This window comes from Sus scrofa, chromosome 8 (genome assembly GCF_000003025.6).
Source record: "Sus scrofa isolate TJ Tabasco breed Duroc chromosome 8, Sscrofa11.1, whole genome shotgun sequence".
In the NCBI taxonomy this organism is placed as follows: Eukaryota; Metazoa; Chordata; class Mammalia; order Artiodactyla; family Suidae; genus Sus; species Sus scrofa.
The window spans coordinates 21,430,122-21,449,237 of record NC_010450.4 but is presented as its reverse complement, the minus strand read 5'-3'; positions in this window follow the sequence as shown (position 1 = coordinate 21,449,237).

The following is a 19,116-nucleotide window of genomic DNA, read 5'->3' as shown; positions in this document are numbered from 1 at the left end:
CAAACCCTGGTACAGGTCTACTTGAACACCGGCACACAGACTCAGACTACGCATAGCTTGGGAGTCTTGCAGAAGAACTCACTCTGGACCTATTCTAGCCCTGCTCACCACAGACTCAGCTGACCTTGGAACCAAGAGGCCACACCCACTCAGGCCATAGGCCCTAACACCTCCTTTTTTTTTTCTCTTTTTAGGGCCACACCTGCAGCGCATGGAAGTTCCAAGGCTAGGGGTCGAATCACAGCTATAGCTGCTGGCTTATGCCACAGCCTCAGCAACTTGGGATCCGAGCTGCCTCTGTGACCTACACCATAGCTCACGGCAATGCTGGATCCTTAACCCACTGACCTGAGTGAGTCCAGGGATCGAACCTGTATCTTTATGGATACTAGTCAGGTTTGTTACCCCTGAGCCACAATGGGAACTCCCCCACCTTACTTTCTGATCCAGATACCCAGAACCTTGTATGTCCCACCTAAAAAGCCCTTAACCTGTCTCCGTTCTGTGGGCATTTCCCCCAGCTCCATCCTCCAAAGGCCACATCATGTATCTGGCAGCCATGTACAAAGAGTGGCCAAAAGGTGGCTGTTTTTCTGGAGATGTGTCTGAAGCTTAGGTGCAAGGACTGAAGTACCTACATGGGCCATGCAATACCTTTCACAGTGCAGGGGTTGAGAACAGTAAGAGAAGAGAAGTGGACTCTTGAGCCAGACGATGGGGTCAGCACTCCTTGCATTACCATTTTCCATGTGGAAATGTATCTAAATTTGTACCTGGGTTTGGCTATTGTTCTGGGCATATATTTGTCAGGTTAAGAAGATGAAATGGACATTTTAATAGCTTCCTACCTTAAACTATAACTTTAAGTAACTTGGACTTATGGTATGTGGACCCCATTTATAATTTTTCTCCAGGATCTACAAATGTTAACATCAGACCTATTTAGGCTACTGAATTTCCCCCATCTCAATTTCAAAAGCAGTTCTCTTCCCAGGGGAAATAAGATCATGTCAGAGGAATCTTTATTTTTATTTCATTTATTTATTTATTTATTTATTGCTTTTTTTAGGGCCGCACCAGAGGCATATGGAAGTTCCCAGGCTAGGGGTCCAATCGGAGTTGTAGCTGCAGGCCTACACCTCAGCCACAGCAACACCAGATCGGAGACTCATCTGCAGCCTACATCACAGCTCACGGCAATGCCGGATCTTTAACCCACTGAGCGAGGCCAAGGATAGAACCTGAAATCTCATGGTTACTAGTCAGATTCGTTTCTGCTGAGCCATGACGGGAACTTCCAGGAATCGTTATTTTTAAGTGTAACAGTCTTTACTATTTTTCTTCTTCTCTGTAACATTAACATTTTTACAAGATGGATTTTGTCAGGAATCTTTTCAGTTGGATCCATCATTTGTCCTCTCTCTGTGCCTGTCTCAGTCTCTGTTGTATCATAGTCTTATACACAGGTGGTTCTTTCTCCATCCACCAAGGAATGACTAGATCTTGTTAAATTGCCCTGGCTTTCTCTACTGTAGTTCTCTAACAAAAAATAAAAGAAGGAAGAGGAGAAGGAGGAGAAAAGTAAAAGAAGTTACCTATACAATACTCTCAATGACTGGTTTTGCCTACTTCTAGCCTGCAGTGCTAATATGAGCCATTGTGTTATTAACAACCATACGTTAAATCTCCAACAAGATATCTCCCTCTTGAATATATCATGTCCTTGAGCACTCACTGTATTCTAGGCGGTATTCGTTGGAGGTGATGACTTAAAACAATATATATTCTCAAAAATTCCTACTACATTTCATCCACTTCTCTATTTCATGCCAGCTCTTTCCAACTAAATTTCCCATTTTTGTTATATGACTTCTATCTCTCTTTATATCTCTATCCAAAGAAATGCCAAAGTCTAGTTCATCTTACTTTCTTGCATATGTTTTAGACATAAGGTATGTTTCCTTCCTCTTTACCCAAAGTATTACCTCTACATATTGTTACTGGAATCACATCCTCTTTCCTTTTTACATTACAAATAAGATTATTACTATTACTTAAATGTTTATTTTCAAATAGACTGAAAAAATATTTACTGTTGCTTACTGTCCATTCCTCTCTGACCCGAGATGTTCTCTATTTTTGGCTTAAAGACAGGCATGACCACCATATGGAGACTCATCAGTCAAACTAAGAAGCCAATTATCAATGACTTGCTTGTTTTTATTTTTTGCTAGTTGGTTCATAGTTAAGCACACTATTTGTTTAACTGTTCTCTTTTTTTATTTTTTATTAAACTATAGTTGATTTACAATGTTCTGCCAGTTTCTGCTATACACAAAGTGACACAGTCATACCCAGTAATATTTCACATTTACTGGTTCCAAACTCCCAGTTCATCACACTCCCGCCCCCTCCCCCTTGGCAACCACAAGCCTGTTCTCCTGTTCTCTATGGCTGTGAGTCTGTTCCTGTTTCATAGGTAAGTTCTTTTGTTCCACTTTTTAGATCTCACATATAAGTGGTATCATATGGTATTTGTCTTTTTATTTCTCACTTCCTTCACTTAGTATGAGAGTCTCTAGCTGCATCTATGTTGCTGCGAATGGCACTATTCTGTTCGTTCATATGGCTGAGTAGTATTCCATTGTGTATATGTACTACATCTTCTTAATCCACTCATCTGTTGATGAACATTTAGGTTATTTCCATGTCTTGGCTATTGTGAACAGTGCTGCCATGAACATAGGAGTGCATGTATCTTTTGGAATTATAGTTTGGTCCAGATTAATTGTCTCTTTTTTAAGCTAAACCCAAATGCTTTTTTCTATCCTTATGGTACAATTTCCATATCACTGGGGACAGATCAAACATATTAGAATCTTACTATCTGAAACATTCTAGAGGTAATGTTCAGGTTTTAAGACCTGGTTTGATTCCTAAGTCCTTGTGTGACCACCATGCCTGCCTGGTTCCTGCTATGCTATTGGCCTCTTCTGAATAATGGGAATTCTGGCTTGTCTAATTTCTTGACGTTATAATTGTTTGCTCACATTGTTTTACTGCCTAAAATAGAAATAACTTGACTGGAGTCATGATATGCTTCAGCATAGTTTGAGTCCTCTGGAAATAATAACTGATAGGCAGTTTGAGTTATAAGACAATTGTTAGCAATTAAAACTTCTAAAAGTTTGGGGGGAAAATAAAACAAGTCTTGTGAGAGACAGAAATCAAACTTCTATTTAGATCAAATGAAGCCTCAGTAACCCAATGGGAAGCTTTGGTAATCAGTTGTCTTACAGCAAAACAAAATAGCTAGACCTCTGTACTTCTGCTTCCCTCAATCCCCTGATGTAGACTGCCCTGGGAGGCACTTCCCATTTTAATGCAAATGGTGCGATACTTGAAATCATTTTGAAAGATGAATAAGAAATTGGCAGATTGGAAAATATTTGTAGATTAAAGAAACAAGCTAAATGAGCTCGGCATAAATGGACAATAGAACATTGCTTAATGGTGTACAATGGAGACTCATCAGTCAAACTAAGAAGCCAATTATCAATGACTTGCTTGTTTTTATTTTTTGCTAGTTGGTTCATAGTTAAGCACACTATTTGTTTAACTGTTCTCTTTTTTTATTTTTTATTAAACTATAGTTGATTTACAATGTTCTGCCAGTTTCTGCTATACACAAAGTGACACAGTCATACCCAGTAATATTTCACATTTACTGGTTCCAAACTCCCAGTTCATCACACTCCCGCCCCCTCCCCCTTGGCAACCACAAGCCTGTTCTCCTGTTCTCTATGGCTGTGAGTCTGTTCCTGTTTCATAGGTAAGTTCTTTTGTTCCACTTTTTAGATCTCACATATAAGTGGTATCAATGATGTACAATGATGAAATGTGGTAGAGAAAGTTAAAGAGTGAACAGAAGCTAACCCTAATGACATAGGACATTTAATGAACTCTATGTGTCAGTTACAGTTTTAAGTGCTTTACACCTATTAATTCAGAAAAATACTACTATAGGGATAATGATATAATAATAAAATTCTTTATTTATGGAAAAAATGTCTCCACATTATAATACCTAATACTTATTAAGAGCTTAGAGCATCAGGAGGAGGAAGGACGAAGTAAACCAGCAGAAATATGAATACATAAGAGTACTGTAGTCTATGCTTATCATCTTGAATTTTGTAACTCATACTTTGAGTGAAAAAAAATTTAACACCAGCTGATACTAAAGAAAATTATATTTAAAATAATGAAAGTAAAGGCATACAGATGGACATGTGGTTGCCACACTTCTCTCAGTGTAGTAAAAATGTTGAACAGGAAATTTTCTAAAAAAAAGTCAAGGGAACTGTTAAAAACACAAAGAATTGAAATGAAACTGAAAACACAAAACATCAAAATATGTGGGATGAAGCTAAATCAGGTCTAAGAAGGAAATAAGGAAACATATCACAAAGTACTTAAACTAGAAATGAAGATCAAATCAATAACTTAGGTTAATCAATAACCCAAAGAAACTAGAAAAGAAGAGTAAAATGAAACCAAAGCAAGCAGAGAAAAGGAAATACTAAAGACAAGGGTAGAAATCAATGTAATTAAAAATAGTAAAACAAGGGCAAAACCAATTCAACAAAGGTTGCCTCTTTAAAAAATTCAATAAAACTGATAAAACTTTAGGAAAACTGACAACACATTGAAAAATTGGGAAGACGCTAATACACAAATCACCAATAGCAGAAATGATATAAGGAATATCACTACAGGTCCTGCAGTTACTGAAAGAATAATAAGGAAATGCTATGAATACATGTTTGCTCAAAAATTCAACAACATAGAAGAAAAAATTCCTTGAAGATTACAAACTCCCCAAACTCAGCCAAGATGAAATCAATAGTCTAAATTCCTACAACCATTAAAATAATTTCATATTTATTTCAGAAGTTACAGAAGAACAGATCTCCATACCATGATGGATTTAGGAGACCTCTACCTAACAAATAACAAAGAATTAACATCCAATTCTATACAATCTCTTACAGAAAACAGACTGAGAAAGAAGATTTCCCAATTCACTGTATGGAAACTAGAATTAGACTGATAGGAAAAACAGTCAAATATGTATAAAAACAAAAAACACAAGTACAGACCAATTTTCACCAAGAACTTAGACACTACAATTGTTATAAAAATATTACCAAATACAATTCAGCAATATATAAAACAAATTTTATACCATTACCAACTGGGGTGTATTCCAGAAATATAAAGTAGATTCAACATTTGAAAATCATGAAAATCAATCTATTCAATCTATAATATCAACAAGCTAAGGAACAAAAATAATATAAATTAATCCAGCAAAGGCATTTAACAAAATTCACTACCCGTTGTGATAAATTCTCTCAGCATTATTTATTATATCATTGTAAGGAAATTTTCTTAACTAGATAAAAAGCATAATTAACCTAAAGCTAACATTACACTTAATGGTAAAAGACTGAATGTGTCCCATTTAAGATCAAGAACAAGGCAAGGATGTCTGCTCTTACCACTATTATTTACATAATACTGGAAGTTATAACCAATACAATAAGGTAAGAAGATGAAATATAAGACATACTGACTAGAAAAAGCAAACCATCTCTGTTTGTACATGGCATGATAATTTACATAAAAATTCAAATAAATCCAAGACTAAACAAATAAACACTCCTAAAATAGTAATGAGCACAGAAAGTCTGTAGGATACAATGTCAATACACTAAAATTTATTGTGTTTCTACTTGGTAACAATGAACATGTGGAAAATGAAACTGAAACACAAACTCATTCACAATCATTCTAAAGAAAATGAAATATATATTCATATAAGAAAACATGTCTAGAATCTCTATGTTGAAAATCAGAATATGGAAGTGAAAGAAATAGAAAACAACAACAACAACAACTAGATTAACAGAAAGACATTGGTGTCTTTGGGTGGGAAAACCCAACATTAAAAAATGTCAATTCTCTCAAAACTGGCCTATGATTTAAAGCAATTTCTATCAATATCCCAGACAGATTATTTTGTAGACATAGAAAAGTTGATTCTAAAATTTACATGGAAAGGCACAAGCCTTAGAATATCTAACACTATCTTGACCAAGAAGAATGAGAAGAGGAAGGCACTACTCCACCCAGTCTTAAGGCTTACTAGAGAGCTATAGTAATCAAAAGAGTATGGCATTAACAGAGAAACAGACACACATATCAGTGAAAAAAATTAGAGAACACAGAAATGAACCCACTTTGATTTTTTTTTTTTTTTTTTTTTTTGATTTTTAGGGCATAATGAACTTCCCAGGGCTAGAACTGGAGCTACAGTTGCCAGCCTAAGACAGAGGCAACACAGGATCCAAGCCATGTCTGTGAACTACACCACAGCTTACGGCAACACTGGATCCTTAACCTGCTGAGCAAAGCCAGGGATGGAATGTGAATCCTCATGGATATTAGTCAGGTTCATTACCACTGAGCCTTGATGGGAACTCCCCCCAACTGATTTTTTGACAAAGATGCAAAAGAGGACAGACTCTTCATCATATGATGCTGGAATAAATGGACATCTGTAGACAAAAATCAACATTGACTTAACACACCTTATCCAAAAATAAACTTAAGTTGAAAATATAAAGCTATAAAACTTAAAAAAATAGGAAATGATCTTTAAGATCTAGATATAGCAAAGGGTTGTTAACCTTGACATGAAAAGCACAATCCATAATAAAAGAAAAATTCATAAATTTGATCTTACCAAAATTAACTTTTTTCTTTGTAAAAGTCCACGGAAAGAAGATGAAAGACAAGCTACAGACAGCAAGAAAAATATTTGTAAATCACACCTCTGTCATAAGACTCTATCCAGAATATATAAAGAATCTTCAAATTTTAATAGTAAACATATCAAACAATCAAAATTAAAGATGGGTAAATGGAAATTCCCATTGTGGCTCAGCAGTAACGAGCCTGACTAGTATCCATGAGGATGCAGGTTTGATCCATGGCCTCACTCCATGGGTTAAGGATCCTGCATTGCTGTGAGCGGTGATGTAGGTCACAGATGCAGTTCCAATCCCACATTGCTATAGGTGTAGCGTAGGCCAGCAGCTGCAGCTCCAATTTGACCCCTAGCCTGGGAACTTCCATATGCACAGATGCAGCCCTAAAAAGCAAAAATATAAAAATGGGCCAATGATATGAACAGGTATCAAATAATCACATAAAGAGATGTTCCACATCATTAGCCATTAGGTAAATGCAAATCAATAGCACGATATCACTACACATTATTAGAATGACAAAACATTTTCAAAATTGTCACAGTAACAAATTCTGGTAAAGAACTGGAGAAACTGGATTACTCATGCAGTGCTGGTGATAATGTAAAATTGTATAGCCATACTCTAAAAACCTGTTGGCAGTTTAGTAAAAATAAATAAATAAAGGAAGAAAGAAACAATAAATGAAGGAGAAATTATCATAAAATCCAGGAATTGCACTTCAGAGAAATGAAAATTCATATTTACACAGTAATCTAAATGCCATTGTGTATAGATTTTTTTTTAATAGCCCAAATATGGAATCAGCTCAGATACCTTCAACAGAGGAATGGTTAAAAATGCTGTGATACATGCACACCATGGAATACTACTCAGCCATAAAGAAGAACATACTTTTTATACATAGCATTTTGGATCATTTTCCAGGAAGAGAGGCAGATGTGATTATGAAAGGGAAGAGGAAGGATACTCATGATGATAAAACTGGCCAGTATCATGACCATTCCAGCAGATATGTGAACCTCCACATTTAATACAATTGTATAGAGCTAAATACACACACAAAATGAGTATAAGAAAAACTGAGTAAATAAGAATAAGTTGGTGGATTGTATCAAGGATAATACATGGTTGTGGTATTATACCAGACTTTTACAAAGAGTGTGTCAGTAAAGTGTATATGACATGACTCTATTTTTTCTTGCTATTGCATGAGAATCTAATATTATCTCAATAACATCACGTAATTATAAGTTTTCTAGATGGTTTCTATGAGCATTTTCATTACTACACTTCTGATTATGAAAGGATATAAAGTTATGAGTACTGAGGAATAAGATGTTATGAGAAAAAAAACAGTATTATTCTTTAGCCTGTGGAAGACTAAACAAAGGAGTCAATTTAAAGTGAGTGTAATTCATGAGATGAGCTGGCAGGCAATCATGCAAGACCTCTATCAGTAGAGTTGGCCGGGACAGACGAGAGAACTATCTCTCCTAAACAGTTAAATTAGTATTTCTTAACAGGTATGAAACAATACTAATATGACAAGATATAAACAAATAGGTGCTAAGAGAAAAAAACTTCACTGCACAATTGGATGCTGAGTTTCTACAAATTAAACATTTCTTTAATCCAGGCATTTATAGAGATTAAAGTTAATGTTCCTTTTAAAGTCCCTAAAGAGAGAGAAAATAATAAATCCTAAAAAATTGTGTGTGTGTGTATATGCAGCACTTTTTTTTAAGGACTGGTATTCTTTGGAATACATTTCTGCAAGGGCTGGTTTAAATCAGATCCAAGCAGCATAATCTCTAACTTTTACCACACATTATACTTCAATTAACCAAGCAGTTGCCTTTATTTCTTGCCAGACACATAAAATATTTGTAGTTGTGATACTGCATTTATTTGTTTTATGAAGAGCTACAGAAAAAATAATTCAAGTTTTCCTCAATTAAAAAATCATGTGTAAGAAATACTTTAAGTACATTTTAATTTACTTTCTTCTGGGTAAATAGATATTGTAGTTAGTTGACTTTTTGATTTGATAATATGTAGGTCAACAATTACATTCAAACATAATCTAATTTTTAACAAAATCCAAAAAGGGGTAACTCACAGTATTCTACGTATGAAGTATGATTTTTCTTGTATTTTTATTTAAATTTGATAATTCATGATATTAAAATGGCTTTGTGAGCTGGAGCTATTCACTAAAACCGTGATTCCCTGAGGTCACCCTGTTCCAAGCACATAGTTATTCTCATTTCACTGCAGTGATTTGACTTAGCATAATGCTGATCAGACTCTATTTTTGACTCTGAATTTTATTGCAGGCATGTGTCAGCTTATTCCTGAAGTGGCTATACATAAGCCCCTCTCAGATATTCACTGTCCTATTTGCGGTCTCTTTTCAAGCAATGCTCCCATTGAGAGCAGTGGCCCTGACTTAGCTCTTTAGGCATCTCACCAATCAGGACATAAGTCACATTTCTGGCAGAATGAACTATTCTAGCAAATGCAATCCCATGAAGAGAGCAAAGCTGAAGGTTCATTAATATTCAGCCTGCTGCAGATGAGAGGCTTCTCTTAAGAAAGTACATTAATCTTACCTTTTCTTATGAGCACACTTTACCAGTGACCTAAACCAAGTACTTTGTTTTAGGGCTCAAAGTTGCAATGTAGAGACAAAATGTTCTTTCTCATCCCCCAAATCAAGTGCTCTCCATTGCTTCATTATCCTGAACATTCAATCATCATAATACACAAGTTACCATATTTATATGCCACAGAGTTCAAGGACAAGTGTGTAACTTGTGTACAATATTGAAGTTTATCTTTCTACCTCCCAAACTGATGTTTTCATCAGACATACTAGGAATCACGGTGGGGGTTCTTCTTCTGGAAGGGGAAGAAAGAAATATCAAGGAAAGATCCTATTATTAAGCTACATCATTTTATTTCTTCTCCCTATGAATTCCTCATTCTTTACAATTTAACATCTGTTCTTCTTCACAGCTTTTCTTCTTTAAAAATAATTACCATTATTAATAAACTAGAATGTTTATTCATACATCAGGTAAAAATGTCCATCGAATTTTCATGGTATGGTTGGAATAATCTAAGTTAATGTAGATTCTTGCAATATATGCATATTTCACTTCAGGATATCCTAGATAACACCTACATGTGTAATAATCATCTGGCTTTGAAACTGAGCTATTGTGTGAGGTTGTGTGGCTTTGAATTGATGAAATAGGCTACACATCAAGGTCACTGAAAAGAAAATGTGGTATTAAATATGAATTCTAAATTAAAAGTCACAAGATCAGATACATTAAATTTTAGACACTGATTTGTTATTGAGCTGTGAGTTTTCTTCCAGTCAAGTGAGCAACTCTAGGATGATTGTTCCAGAATGAGTACCGCTAAGGTTTTATTCTCCCAAATAATGCTACAGAATCCTTCACGCGCCAATCATTGCTATTGTGTTCCTAACATTTATAAGACTTCTAAAATTGTGTTTTTTTAGCTCTCATAACAATCCATGAGCAAATCAGTTTTTCATTTTGACTCCTATTTTTTTTTTCTTTTTATGGTCAAACCTGTGGCATATGGAAGTTTGCATGTTAGGGGTTGAATCAGAGCTGCAGCTGAAGCCGACACCACAGCCATGACAACACCAGATCCTAGCCACATCTGCAGCCTATGCTGCACCTTGCAGCAATGCAGGATCCTTAACCTACTGAGCAAGACCAGGGATGAAACCTGCATCTTCACAGAACGATATCAGGTCCTGAACCTGCTGAGCCACAATGAGAACTCCTGACCCTTATATTTTAAATGAATAAATTTAAATGTTCTGTCACTGTCACAAACCCAGTTCATTCAGAGAGACAACCTAGCTTCATGTCTCACCCACAGTTTGTATTTAATAATTTTCTGTTTCATAATCCTGATTTAAGTATAAATTTTGTTTTCCTCCGTACACCTGCTTTCCCCCCTCATACCTTAAATTAGAAGAGGACAGGGGTAATGGATTCTTCTAGGAGTGTTTGCAAATTTTAGGTGGGCAGAGGCTTAAGATGCAAAAAAAAATGGAATACTGTTATGTATAAAAACACTTAGGAAATGAAGAAGTGGCCCACTAAATACTGATTTGACGAGAAATACAAGAAACTTCAATGTAAGTAGAAAATTAGGAGAAAGAGAGAGATTTAAACCTGTAAAATTCCAGAGGAACAGAGAAGATTTTAATACCAGGGAGAAACCAAGAGACCAGCAAAGAAATATAAATTATAACTGCAAGGCACATCTATTTTCTTACATATTCAAATTCATCCTTTAATTAACACCTGTCATCACTATATGATTCAGTGGCTGACACCAGGCTAACCATGGTTCTTCTTTAGCTGCTACCTCATTATATAGAGCCAATAGGAGGCAGAGAGGAGATTAAAAAGTAAGCCAAAGAAAAGAAAGGACTTCCTTCTTCTATTTTGTATGCTGTGCCTGGCAGGATCCCCTAGGAGTAGCAAAACATCAACCTAGCAGCAGCAATTTGCTAATGCATCAGTTGGCTCCAGTCTCTGGCATCCTTTACTATGTCTAGAACCAGCCACATGACATCCCCTCAGAAGTACCAGCAGCAACCAGATAACAATCCCTAAGTGAGGTTCTGAGTCCCAGCTATGTGAGGTCTCTCCTCTGAGCTTCTATGTTCTGTTAATGCTAATCTCATTCTCATCCCTTTCTTCTCCATCACTGGAGATGACAGCTTTTTCATGCATTTCAATTCATGTCTAAATTAGTGTTCTTTCTGTGTATTTAGGTCTGTTATACTTGTGTTAACAAGTTCCCTGCATTCAATTATCAATGTTGAAATAACGCAAATGGTTTTCATTTGCCTATAAGATTCTGATAAAAAAAAGGCTATTTCAAAAAAAGGCAATGCAAGTATAAAAATAAAATTCTGTAGTATATAAACATTTTACTCAACTGTTAGACCCCTTTTTCTAGGCACCTTAGAGTCATGTATTTCCTTATCTAGCATTGAGAAAACTTCCTCTTTTCTAAGTATGTCAGTAAGAGAATTGGAATTTATAAATTAGGCCAAAGCCTTCTGTTTGGTGTTGGGTCTTTATCTTTCATTTGGATGTATAGGAGTGGTATGATGTTCCCAAAAAGCAAACTTTGAGTGCTTGGAAATGGGGATTATTTGGGGCTAAGAGCTAGTTGGCAACTGTGCATGCTAGTGCTTGTGTCTCCTAAAACGTTATTTTTGTAAAACCACATAAATCAGGTAGGTGTGCATTAGGAAAAAAAATACACAAAATTTAGAATAAAAAAGTAAACTTTATAGTACCATGCCGTTTTTCTTTCAAAGTTGCTAATATTAAAACCATTGCTACAGAGATGTTAAGACTGCACTACATGGTTCCAAAAAATTGAGTCAAATGCTCTTAGGTAATTAATTTTAGTCATATTCTGAAACATCAAGATTTCAACAATTTAAAAACCATTTGTTGGCATGGAAACATGAACTTAATTAAAACCGGATTAAAGTAATTAACCTAAAACATATTGTACTACTGAGTGTTTGATTTTGAATACTTTGGAAGAAAAAGAACATTTTTCATAATCATTTTAGGTCTTTTATCTAACGGAAGTGTTTAGGTTTTATAATGTACCCATACATGCACTAATGTGTCAAATGACTGTTTTCATGGGGAGAGGATGACTCTGAAGAAGATTCCCATTAAATGAAATGCCAGCTCTCTTGTAGGGATTTAAAGAGTGGAACAATTTATCAATATTGTTTACTGTCTTTGTTTAACCATAGCATCCAGAAGATTTAAAGAAAATAACCATAGTATTATCCTTTATTTCATCCTTTTGTTTTCATGCCAGTGGACTAAGATTTTTGTCACATTAACGAGGGAGATCACAACATGATGAACTGAAAGAATAAAACATGGGTTAGAATAGCTAAAAACACAGCATTTCCAGATTTTTAAGAACCAATGCTTCTGCAGCAGAGAATTTGTAAGTGCTTTGATAGTATTTACTGAATGCATTTTAGATTCTTCTAAAAGTTTTCCAATCAAAGTTTTGTTTTGTTGCTTTTTTGGTTCACTCTGCCCCTAGGGAGCATTCATCATGTGATAGGAGATGAACAATTTAAATAGATCCACTGGATATCTCTGGCTGTCTCACCACTACATCCATACTATCCATTCTTTCAATGAAAATACAATCCTCCCTGGGTCTCATTTTCTGTGCTTGGGAAGGCTGATGCCCCCCCGCCCAGGTCTAAAGCTGTGTGGAGGCTTTGTAATGTGTCCACTTGGCTAGGCTGAACTACATTTCTCAGAATTCTCCTTCTTGTGTGCTCCTAGCTATTGCAGCCACAGGAAAGATTTTTGGGATATTCAGAAGGCAGAAAGGAAGTGGCAAGCCATCCTGCAGCTCATACATACTGCCATACTGCTTCTGATGTGCTGACTCACTTCTTCAGGGTGAAACAGCACTAGGTTTGCAACTGCTTAAAACTTTTACTGGATTTTTCTACAGGGGTGTGTGTCTCTGTGTGTCTGTATGTGTCTGTGTGTGTGTGTATCTTAGTAAGGAAACTCTTGGCTTCCACAGTGTACCCATATACCAAATAGGTTTGTTTGTCTGCCTGGCACACAAGTAGGCCCACTGTAGAAAGGCGTTCCTATCAGATGCCCATCCCATGACTGTACACCACAGGAGAAGCTGAAGCCTACAGTCAAAAAGACAGATATTTAGTTGGGCTGAGCTTGTTGTTGCTGTGTTTTTCCTTTCCTTTTTATTTTTTATTAGGGCTGGACAGCAAAGAGGGGTTGGTTCCTTTCACTGCCACTCACCTCAGCATCCTTGCCTTTCCTCTCCTCACTTTCCCAGGGATTTCACCTCCTGGTGTCCCAATCAGGCTTTGTCACAAGTGCTCAGACCTCAATCTGCAGTGACTTGCTCCTTCTTAGCTTCACAAAGATGGCACGCAAAGGTCTTCAATGTATTATCCTACTCTCCTATCTTGTACGCCAGCCCCAAAGCCAGCAGAGCAGTGGAAGCCTGCATGGCCTTCTCTAACCACAGCTTTTCTTCCAGCTTTCTAACTAGACCTGCAGCTCTTGCTGGGCATCAGTGCCCCAACCTGCCCACAGTAGAGGCCCAACCACCTCACAGACATTCATTTCCCTTCTGTGCAGCACTGTTTTATGGACAGTTTCTCAGACATTGGCCAACCCTGGATTTCCCCAACAGATGCTTCTTTTGCAAGGCCCATTTCTTGGTTTTCCTGGTTGGCTCACCAATTGTTGGTTTGAAACCTCAGGGGCTTCTCAGGTGAAATCTGAAAATGGCTTCTGTACATGCTAAGCAAGAAGAGACTGGAGCAAGAGGCAAATCATGCCAGTGTGGTAGGTGAGAGGTTTAATAAGCAACAAATCTTACATAGGAGGTTTTCCTTAGGCAATCACAAGAGTAGCCACCTGTCAAGAGTCTTAAAACTTGATACAGAGGCGTTACTGTGTTTACGCATGTGTACCACCAAAAAGGTGTCAATAACACATGGCTCTCTCAAGGTTGCATCTCTGAAAATGACTCCAGCTGTGATAATTGTGGGCAGAATGTACATTCCAAAAATAGGGGTTGTGGGCGAGGAGCCTCTGCTTGCCTGAGTCCAGCTTATAAGTCGACTGGCCATTATGTCCTCTCAGTCACTCCCTCCAACAAAACAGCAGAGGCAGGAAAGTGACACAGGAGTCAGTCTCTCCTCCTGGGCTTTCAGTCTGTGTTTATGCATTCTCGCCTGCAATGTACATTCACCTTACCTTCCTCACTGCTTGCCCTCTGACTTCAAGTTCATCATCAGATGGGAAAATAGCAGCTTTGGAAAAACTGATGGCCCACTCCAACAACTGGGCAAGGCCAGATCCCTAATCCCTGACATCTTATAACCCACTGGATATGTGGTTATGCTTCCATGATTGAGCCCTGAATGATACAGAAGGACATGTAACCCAGGCCATAGCCAAGAACCTCAGTCCATTTTTTCTAGCTACCAGGGTAATTTTCTCAGGGATTGATGCTTGACTCAATTTGTTCAATTTCACTTCAATAACTCATGCACTAATCAACACTCTTTTACCATCTATGCTGAGATTTTCCATTAACGCAACTGAAAATTTTTTCACAGTGCAATAGTTTAATTCATGTTCCCATTATTCCTTGAGGGTGTTATTATGTTTATCCTACTCATGAGACATAGAGGAACTGAGGCTTGGAAAAAGTAAATAGTTTGTCCAAGGTCACATAACAAGTTCCAGCAGGAGTTTCATTTCAACAAAGGCCCATTTAATTTTAAAGCCAGCTTACATGATTAATTAAGAGAAAGGCAGATAATTATCATAATGATTCACTGCTTTTAGGAAGCATTTCTACAAATAATATGGCAGTCATATTTTAAGCATAATTTGAGAAAGTGTTGGACCCCTTTAAAAAAGCAACTGTATTCTACAGCATATTACCTCCTTCTGTGACATGGTCTTGGATGGCATTAAGCAATTAATAGCTTAAACATATGGATTGTGGCCGGGTTCTCTGATTTGAGACTGGTCATTTACTTCTGTCTATATTGTGGGCTATTGATACTCTGAAAGGGAAATGGTTTATTTCAGTTTTCATCAAATTTCTGAACTGACCTGATGTTTCTGCCACTGGAGTGAAATAGCTTCAGAGCTCCTTTCATTCATATGGGCCTTCTTTATAAAATTTTATTTGTGTTCTTATTTCCATAATGTTATGTAGACATTTGGTTTCATATTAAAATATCATTTACACATAATTTCCTTACACCAGAGAGTCCATTTAAATTTGTATCAAATCTTACAATCTACGTAAAGTGCATCACTCAGGACCTACTGGGAAGTAAGTAGAATAGTGTATCTAGGTACTTGACAATGGATTTAAGACAGGAGCTACAACATGTTAGAAAAAGACAGCCATTAGTATTATTTAATAAATGCTGCATAATTTCTTTCTTCAATGAAAACCTATTCACAACTAGCATTTTGGAAGGTATTACAGATGCGAAGAAAAGTAAAGCTCCACACTTGCTGCTGAGAAGCTCACAGATTAGAAAATAAAGTCATTGAGATATCTGAAGGATGGATGTAGCATAATCAGGAAGAGCACCTAAAAGAAAGGTAGAGGATGAACTAGAGAAGGAAAATAAGAAACTAGGAGGCCAGTTAGATTGCGGCAATGGTCTAGACCCAACATGATAAAAGATATTCCACTCAGGAATTTGCAATATATTGGCAAGTATGTATTAAAAAGAAATAGAGTGGCACAGATGGGAAATTACAGGCATAAGTAAAGCCCCCATTCTCAATATTTAAATGTATAATAGTAAATGTTTATAAAGTGCTTATTATAAGAACCAAGAACTATTTAAGTGTATTCCTGTATGATTCAAATAATTCTCAGAATAAATCTGTAATTTATAACCTATCATAATCTCAATTTTTACAGATAGGCATACGAGTCTCAGAGGTTAAGCAATATGCCCAGTGTCACCCAGCTAGCCTGATGGGGCTGCCATTTGAATGCATATCTTTTGTGCTGGAGTCCAGGCTTTCCACCCTTTATACTATGCTAACAGCCAAGGTTCTTTGAGCCCTTTCCATGAGAGTCAGCACTGCAATTAGCACTTGAATTCTTGCAGCAACCCACTGGGTTAGTTGCTTTTCTTATACACAAAGAAATTGCAAATTAGTGTTTTAGCAAAATAACTAATAAAACTAATTTTAAAAAACTAATACTATGATTAACCAAATTGGCATCTGAGCAAATTAAATGAGGATTCAGTGACATATATGTCTCACTCCAAACCAGGGCCCTTATCCACTACCTCATGGATTCCTAACGCAGAAAACTTCCAGATGCTCTGCACTGATGGATATACAATGAGGTGAATACAAAGAGTGAGTGACGGACGCCAACTACCTTCTCATCAAGTAAGACAGCCAGAAGTATTCGCATTTTAGTTAATTGGGCTATGTGTTATAAGAAGATGTTTAGAGAAAAAATAAAAGAAAAAAGAAAGGATACATCAGAAACATTATTAAAGTTCTGTTTACATTCTTGTTCAGTATTCATGTATTTGTAAACATGGATTCTCTCAGTGAATCTCCTGATATAGAAGTTGAAAATGCCCATCAGAGCTAGGGAAAAGCAATTTTTCTTTAAATCATTTGAAAAACTTTCCTCATGTCTGGACTTAATTCTGTTTATAATTTCCTCAACTGAATTTACAGATTTATCTGCGGGCACCCAATTTGATACTGATGTTTCAAAATATAGATTCTATTTTTAAGAACTTGAAGCCTCAAGTAATTGGTTATTTATTACCTTTGTACTGAAATCAGCTTTAAGAATGGTAAAATTTGGGAATTATTAAGAAGGAGTACATTCTTGTTGAGATGATGAGTTGAGACTGAAGACACAGCTTTCAATATAGCCTCCATTATCAAGAGATTATTTCATTAGGAGTAGTGAAGAAGAGTTTTGTTTTGTTTAGATGGAAGGGACAGTATGAATAAAGATACAGAGGTGACCAAAAATGGAGCATGTTTAGGAAACAAGAAGTAGTTTATCTGGCTGATGCATCAAGAAAATAAAGAGAGTAGTGAGAGATATGTTATGAATTGTAAGTGAGGAAGACTTGAAGATGGCTGAATAATCTGTATTTTTTAAAAAAAATTTATTGGTATATAGTTGAGTCACAAAGGTGTCTTAGTCTTAGGTGCATAGCAAAGTGAATCAGATGTATATATTGACATAATACTAAGTAAATTTCCCTGTGCTATATATTATATAGTAGGTCCCTGTTACCCACCTATTCTAGATATAATAGTGTGTATATATCAATCCTAACCTTGTAATTTATCCTTCCCCCACCCAAAGTTTCTCCTTTGGTGAACATAGTTTGGCTTTGAAACCTTTAAGTCTGTTTCTGTTTTGTAAGTTACAGTGTATCAGTTCCATTAGATTTCACATATTAGTGATCTCACATGTTATTTACCTCTCTCTGACTTAACTTCACTCAGTGCAATAAATTCCAAGTCCATCCATGCTGTTGTGAATGACATTATTTTAGGTTTTTTTTTTTAATATAATGATTTTTTTTCCCATTATAACTGGTTTACAGTGTTCTACCAATTTTCTACTGTACAGCATGGTGACCCAGTTACACATATATGTATACATTCTTTTTTCTCACATTATCATGCTCATCAAAAGTAATCAGACAGTTTCCACTGCTGCACAGCAGCAGGGTTTCTTTGAAATGGGTGAGTAATACTCTATTGTATATATGTACCCCATCTTCTGCATTCAGTCCTCAGTTGATGGACATTTTGGTTGCTTCCATGTCTTGGCTACTGTAAACAGTGACTCAATGAATACTGGGGTGCATTATATTTTCAAAAAGAATAAAATACCTAGGAATAAACCTACCTAAGGAGGCAAAAGACATGTACTCTGAAAACTATAAGACACTGATGAAAGAAATTGAAGATTACACAAGCAAATGGAAAGATATACTATGTTCTTGAATTGAAGAATGAATACCATCAAAATTACTATACTACTGACAGCAATCTACAGATTCAGTGCAATCTCTTTTAAATTACCAATGGCATTTTACACAGAACTAGAAGAAAAAATTTTTAATTTGTATGGAAACCCAAGACCCAGAACAGCTAAAGCAATATCAAGAAAGAAACCAAAAAAAAATAGCTGGAGGAATCAGGTGTCCTGACTTAAAACTATGCTACAAAGCTACAGTCATTGAAACAGCATGGTACTAGAAGAAAGACTGACATATAGATCAGTGGGATTTCAGTATAGAAATCCCAGAAATAAACACACATATGGTCAATTAACCTATAACAAAGGAGACAAAAATACACAATGGAGAAAAGACAATGTCTTCAATAAATGGTCCTGGGAAAGTTGGACAGCTACATGTAAAAGAACAAAATTAGAACTCTAACACCATACACAAAAATAAACTCAAAATGGATTAAACACCTAAATGTTAGACTAGATAATATAAAATGCCTAGAGGGAAACATAGGTAGAATGTGACATAAATTGCAACAGTATCTTTTTTGACCCACCTTTTAGAGCAATGAAAATAAAACCAAAAATAAACAAATAGGACCTAATTAACCTTAAAATGTTT